This window comes from Pelodiscus sinensis, chromosome 19 (assembly GCF_049634645.1).
Source record: "Pelodiscus sinensis isolate JC-2024 chromosome 19, ASM4963464v1, whole genome shotgun sequence".
NCBI lineage: Eukaryota > Metazoa > Chordata > Testudines > Trionychidae > Pelodiscus > Pelodiscus sinensis.
Genome location: NC_134729.1, coordinates 15,897,225 through 15,903,656, shown reverse-complemented (window position 1 = coordinate 15,903,656; position 6,432 = coordinate 15,897,225).

Sequence of the window (6,432 nt, the reverse complement as noted above, 5' to 3'; positions counted from 1 at the left end):
TTCTGGGGGGGAGGGAGAGGGAATCAGCTGGCTGCCGGCTCTCCGGGGCGGGGGGGTGTCAGCTGGCTGCCGGCCTCTCCGGGGCGGGGGGGTGTCAGCTGGCTGCCGGCTCTCCGGGGCGGGGGGTGTCAGCTGCTGCCGGCTCTCCGGGGCGGGGGGTGTCAGCTGGCTGCCGGCTCTCCGGGGCGGGGGGTGTCAGCTGGCTGCCGGCTCTCCGGGGCGGGGGGTGTCAGCTGGCTGCCGGCTCTCCGGGGCGGGGGGTGTCAGCTGGCTGCCGGCTCTCCGGGGCGGGGGGGTGTCAGCTGGCTGCGGCTCTCCGGGTGGGGGTGTCAGCTGGCTGCCGGCTCTCCGGGGCGGGGGGTGTCAGCTGGCTGCCGGCTCTCCGGGGCGGGGGGTGTCAGCTGCCTGCCGGCTCTCCGGGGCGGGGGGTGTCAGCTGCTGCCGGCTCTCCGGGGCGGGGGGGTGTCAGCTGGCTGCCGGCTCTCCGGGGCGGGGGGTGTCAGCTGGCTGCCGGCTCTCCGGGGCGGGGGGGTGTCAGCTGCCTGCCGGCTCTCCGGGGCGGGGGGTGTCAGCTGGCTGCTGGCTCTCCGGGGCGGGGGGAGGCTGGTAAATATCCAGGATGCTCTGGCAGGGAAGCAGGCGTCTGACACGCTAGTTGTGTGTGAACCTAGAGCCAGGCCAGGATGTTCCTGTTGCACGTTTTTAGGGCTTGGTCCCGTCTAGACGGAAGCGCCCCAGGAGGTGACTCCTGCCCCCTCCCTTAAGGGCTGACCCCCAGAGCGGTAGATCTCGACGCGTTTCCCTCTGCCCCCTGGCCAGCCTGGGGGGCCACTTTCCAGCCGTGGGGTTTGTATCTCCAGGCAGTCCCCCGGCACCCCTGCCCCGCTCGGCCTGGCCCATGCAAAGCTAGCCGGGTCCCAGTGCTGAGGCCTTTCGAGGGGGTAGGGAACTGATGTCCTGGGGAGGGGGCCTGGCTCCCCGCTACCCCCCTGGCCGCAGCAGGATGTCGGTGCGGGCTGGACTGGGCGGCAGGAGGGTTCTGCAGGCTGATAGCACCCCCCTCAGCAGGTGGGATCTTCCTGAGTCGGGGGGGGGGGGGGGCAGGACGGAGGTGGCCCAGCAGGGTCCCCGGGCAGAGCAGCTCCCCCAGCCTGTATCTGGGGGTTGAGCTGGAGACGCCCCCGCTCTGACTCTCCCTCTTCCCTGCAGGCGACCTGGACCTGCAGAAGGTGAAGGAATCCATCTACTTCTTCAGCTGACGTGGCGCCGGGGAGGCCCGGGGTGACTGTGTGCTGGCGGATTGGACAGAGGCCGAGGCCGGCAGGGACCTGGCTCCCTGTGCCCGGCTCCCCGCCGCGGGGCCTGCTTTGGAAGCACGGGACTCCCCTTGGGGCAGGGCTTTCGTCGGCCTCTCGCCAGCCCAGCCCGCTGCTGCCTGCGCCGAGGGCCACGGGCTGCTGGTTCCCCCGGCCGCGGCCCGGACGGCCTCTCGCACGGCCTCTCGCACGGCCCGGACGGCCTCTCGCACGGCCCGGACAGCCTCTCGGACGGCCTCTCGCACGGCCCGGACAGTCTCTCGGACAGCCTCTCTGACGGCCTCTCGCACGGCCTCTAGCACGGCCCGGACGGCCTCTTGCACGGCCGCTCCCCTGGCTGCTGGAACTCGGGCACCTCAGGCCGGCCTGGCCTCCTGCCCTTTGCTCACCCCTCTCGCCACCCATGCGCCGGGGAGGGGGCTGCAGGTGGTTCACTGCTCTGAGCTCTGGCCGAGCCGACCAGGCCGCTGCGCTGGGGGGGGAGCGAGCCGGAGCCTAGACCAGCGCCTGGGGGAGCGAGCCGGGGTCTGCTCCAGGAGCAGCAGCATCCTGCAGGGCCCCAGCGAGCTGCCTGCTTGGGGAACCACCAGTCACGGGGGCCGAGGACCCTGCCAGTCCTGGCTCTCTTGGCCGGGCCTGGCGCCGCGCCCATCCCCCCTCGCAGCGGGTGCTGGGCCCCCCCGGAATCCAAGGGGCGCTGCCTGCGCCGGTGCCTGGCGGCGAGACGGTTCAGCTGCGCGTGCAGTGGTGGCCATTAAAGCCTTTGAAACGACTCCTGGCGGGGCTGCTTCCTTAGGCCTGCTGCTCCGGGCGGGGGGTGCCTGGGCGCTCGCGGCCACCGGGCATCTCAGCTCCCCCCAGGGGCCTTCAGCGCGCGGGTTAGCGCTGCAGCCTGAGTGGCTGTAAACTGAGGCTGGGCCCGGCCCCCCCAGCAGCACCCTGGCGCATCAGACCAAACCCAGGGTCCTTCCCGGTGGAGGCTGGGTTCAGGCCCCAGCGGAGGTGGGGTCCTGTGAGCGCTGGCTGCAGCGTGCGCTCTTCCCTCGTGCAGGACTCCGGGAGCTGAGGTGGCCGCGATGCTCCTGGGGTCCCGCTCGTTACAGGCTCCCTGACGGGGGCACAAGCCGAGTGCCGGCTGCTGCCGAATGGCCCTTGCCCTGGAGTTGTGGTTTGCCCTTGTCCTCCCAAAGGCATAGGCCCGCGGGGTGCTGCCTGGCGTCCCAGACCGGCGCCTGTGGCTAATAGCGCCCGCAGGTCCGCTTCCCCTTGCCCGTGGCCCTGCTCCTCCTTGGGACGGGGAGAAGGGCTCCGGCGCCAGAGCCAGGCTGTGCCCAGAGCCTGCGGAGCCTGGCAGGGCCTGGGGCTGCAGGAATGAGCCGGGGCCGATGATCCAGCACTGGCTGCTCAAGGGTTCTTGCACCTGCCTGGGCGTTGTACTGGGCCAGTGTTGCTACTGTGGCTGGCGGTGGGTGCACTTAGCTGCTGGCTGCGGGGCTGTTTCCAGCCGCTCCGTGCCTGGGGGCAGCCGGGAAGCTGGTGCCAGGGCATTGCCCAGGGCAGGAAGAGGAGCGACGGTGCAGCTGGGGGCTGCTGTTTTGCCTGAGTGGAGGGGCGGGCCGTGGGTGCCAGCCTGGAGCCGGAGAAAGTGGCTGATGGTCAGGGGGGCCCTTCCATGCCCAGCCGGCTGCCTCCCCCGAGGGCTGGGGCAGGCCAGGGGCTGGCCCGGTTCCCCCTTCCCTGGCGGTGGCCTGCTGCTGCTTCCATGGGGCTCCCAGCCTGCGTGGGGCCCTGGAGCCTGCAGGCCCTGGGCCCCCTGAGCCCCAGGCCGTCATGGGGTGGCTGGGGAGGGGCGGGGGGTCTGCACCTTTCCCAGGGCCCGGCCTTGCCCCTCGCTCCCCAGCCCCCCCCCCCCCCCCCATGTGCGCCTGAAGGGTTGGGACCGACGCCGCCTCCCGCTGAAGTTATTCACGGGACTCCGGGTTTGGCCCCGGGGGAGGGGGGGGGGAGGCTGCTGCGGAGACTCTGCTGCAGGGGCGGGAAGTGACAGGGAACCGCCCCAGCCGAGGGGAGCGAGATCCGGCCTGCCGGGGGGGTCCCCTCATTGCTGGGGGGGGGGCGCAGGACAGTGGCGCTGTTACCGGTGGGGAAACTGAGGCACGGGCCGCGCCTCGGCCAAGGGCGGGACGTTGTCCGGCACAGCCCCCCCCCCCCCCCGCCTCGCAGCAGCCGAGTCGGACGGGCGGGGGGGGGGGGTTCCGGGGCCAGACGGTGCCGTGCGTGTCTCGGGGCCGCGACACCCCCCCCCCCGGGGCCAGCAGCCTCGTGCGCGGCAGAGCGACCCCCCCCCCCCGGCTCCGCACCCGCACTCAGCGCTGCCCACCCCCCGCGTCCGCAGACCGGGGGGGGTCCCCCTTTAATGTGGCGGGAAGCCCCCCCCCCCTCCGAGCGCGTCCTTGATGGGCCGGGGGGGGGGGGTCACTGGGCAGGAGCGGGGTGGCCCCGCCGGGCTGCGCTCGGGGGGGGGGGGGCGCGTTTTCTGTGCCCAGCGCTGGGGGGGGGGGGGGTGCTTTGGAGCCCGCAGGGACCACGTGGCCCCCAGCTGAGCCCGCTGCCTCGGGGTCTGCAGCTACAACGGGGCCTCGGCGCCTTGCAGCCAAACACCCCCCCCCCCCCCCCCGCCAAGGGCAGGTGCAAGGGTCCTTCGGGGCGGGGGGGGGGGGGGGGGGTTGTTCCGCAGCCGTCGCCTTCCTGGTAGCAGCCTCCCAGGCCCAGCGCTGCCCTTGGTGCGACCTTGCAGGGAGCCGCACGGCTCCTGCAGGGGCTGGAATGCGGGGGGGGGGGGGGGGGCCTGCTGGGAGATGTTGGGGGGGTGGGGGAGGAGCTTGCAGATGGAGAGGTGCGTGCAGGCGGAATGTGGGGGGGAGAGGCCTGTGCAGTTGGGGGGGGTATGTATGTGGGGGGGAGGCGTCTGCAGGCGGGGGGGGGGTATGTATGTGGGGGGGGAGGCGTCTGCAGGAGGGGGGTATGTATGTGGGGGGGGAGGCGTGTGCAGGAGGGGGGGTATGTATGTGGGGGGGAGGCCTGTGCAGGGGGGGGTATGTATGTGGGGGGGAGGCGTGTGCAGGAGGGGGGGTATGTATGTGGGGGGGAGGCGTGTGCAGGAGGGGGTTATTAAAGCAAAGCGGCATGGCCAGGCCTGCTGCAGCTGGGGGGGGGGAACCGCCCAAGTACGTGGGGGGTTAATCAGCCCAGACAGCCCTGCAGTGGCTGCGTTTCCCGGCCTGGGAGATGCATTGAAAGGGCTGGAGCGTCATACTCGTCCTGCGTCACGTAGGCCGGCCAGGGCTGGCTGGGGGGGGGGGGGGGGCACATTTGGCCTCGGAGGGTCCCGCCCAGCGGGAAGGCTCCGCTCCCCTCTGCTGGCCCTGCCAGAGAAGCGTCGGCTGCGCCCCACAGGACACAGGCCCCATGGCTGCCAGGCAGCGGCACAGACACTGGGGGGGGGGGGGGGGGGGGGGGGGGGGGGGGGGGGGACGGTTTCCCTTCTAGGCCCAGTTAATTTGGTTCACTAGCCCCCCCCCCCGCTTCCCCCCATAGGTCAGACCGGGCATCGGCGCTGGCCTCGGTGTCTGGGGGCTTGGGCCAGAGGAGGGGTGACACTGGCTCCCGTAGCCATGGACTGGTGGGGGGCTAGGGCCAGCAGGGACCAAGCCACACGCCGAGGGTGCAAAGGGCGAGGCAGCTCAGCCCAGCGCGCTGCCTCGGCCCCACGCGGCAGCTCGGGTTAGACACAGAACGCCGGGCCCGGGCGAGCCCCGCCTGGTGGCAGCGCAATGCAGCAGCCCAGCTGCCCTGGCTTCCAACCCCAGCCGGTCCTGGCCGAGAGGTCGGGACCGGAAGAGCTGGGGGGCAGCGGCCCTGCTCCTTCTAGCGTCTCCTCGGGGAAAGGCTGAGCTGGAAAAGCTCCATCCAGGGTGAGCCCGGCTGCCGCCGCAGGACGCTGTGATGGGAGAGCAGCCCCGGATTCCCCTTTGGGAGCCAGGCCCGGGGCTTTTCAGAGCCCGGGCTGGGAAGGGAACTTGCTTAATCCACAGCAAGGCCCGCGGGAGGAGGGGGGACAGAGCAGGGGAGCCGGCTGGAGCGGAGACATGGCGAGGCAGGCAGGAGGCCGGCGCGCAGTGAAGAGACGGACTCCTCCCTCGCTCTGCCAGTGCGCTCATGTTTATTGCACAGGATGGGCTGGGTGAAAAAAGGCGGGATTCTTCGCCAACAGCCAAGTCCCCACGGCGCCGGGGCGCTGCGAGCGGCTGTCGGCTCCACGCGTTCCAGGACCGGCTATACATTCAACACGAAAGGCGCAAGGACGCGAGGGATGCAGGCGTTAGCGTCCGCGGCTCACCCACCTCTGCCCGGGCACAGGGGCCGGCGACACGGTAGCACAGGGGAGGGAGTAGGGAGCAGGACTGGTAAGAGAAACCCGCCCGGCGCCCGGGCTCAGCCGTTGCCCCAGCCTGGGCAGGCTGGCCCATATGCTGCTCACCCGGCCTAGGGGGCGTCCCCCCTCCCCCTCCGCGCCTGGGGGCACCCACTTCCCAGCTCAGCAGGCTGCTCCCAACCCGCCCTTGGCAGGGCCCAGCAGGCTGCAGCCCCCTGGGAAGCGTTCGCTTAAAAAACCCCTTAGCAACGGACCGTCTGGTTAACGGCCTCAGTGCCACCTGCCCCCCCCCCCCCCCCCCAGCGCCCTCAGCACCCAAGGCAAGAGAAGCAGAAGGGGGGCTCAGACCCCCAACTGCTCACGTGCCCCGGACCCCGCTCCTCAGAGCCCCCCCGCCCCAGCTGAGCCAGCCTGCCCAGCAGGAGGAGGGGAACCACTCTGGCCCAAGGCAGGGGCGCTGGGGGCTCCGTTCGTCTCCCCGGGGCTTCAGGACTCTGTGGCTGCCCCCCCCCCCCCCGGGCAGGAGGAATCAAGGCCTGGGTGGCATGAGCCCTCCCTGCCCCAGGCAGAGCTGGCTCGGGCAGCCCAGCCCCCACCACAGCAGGAGGTGCCATTGGAACAGCCCCGGGGGGGCAGGTGGGTGCAGCAGGGCAGGGCCGTGGTCCAGCACAGGTGAAGGGC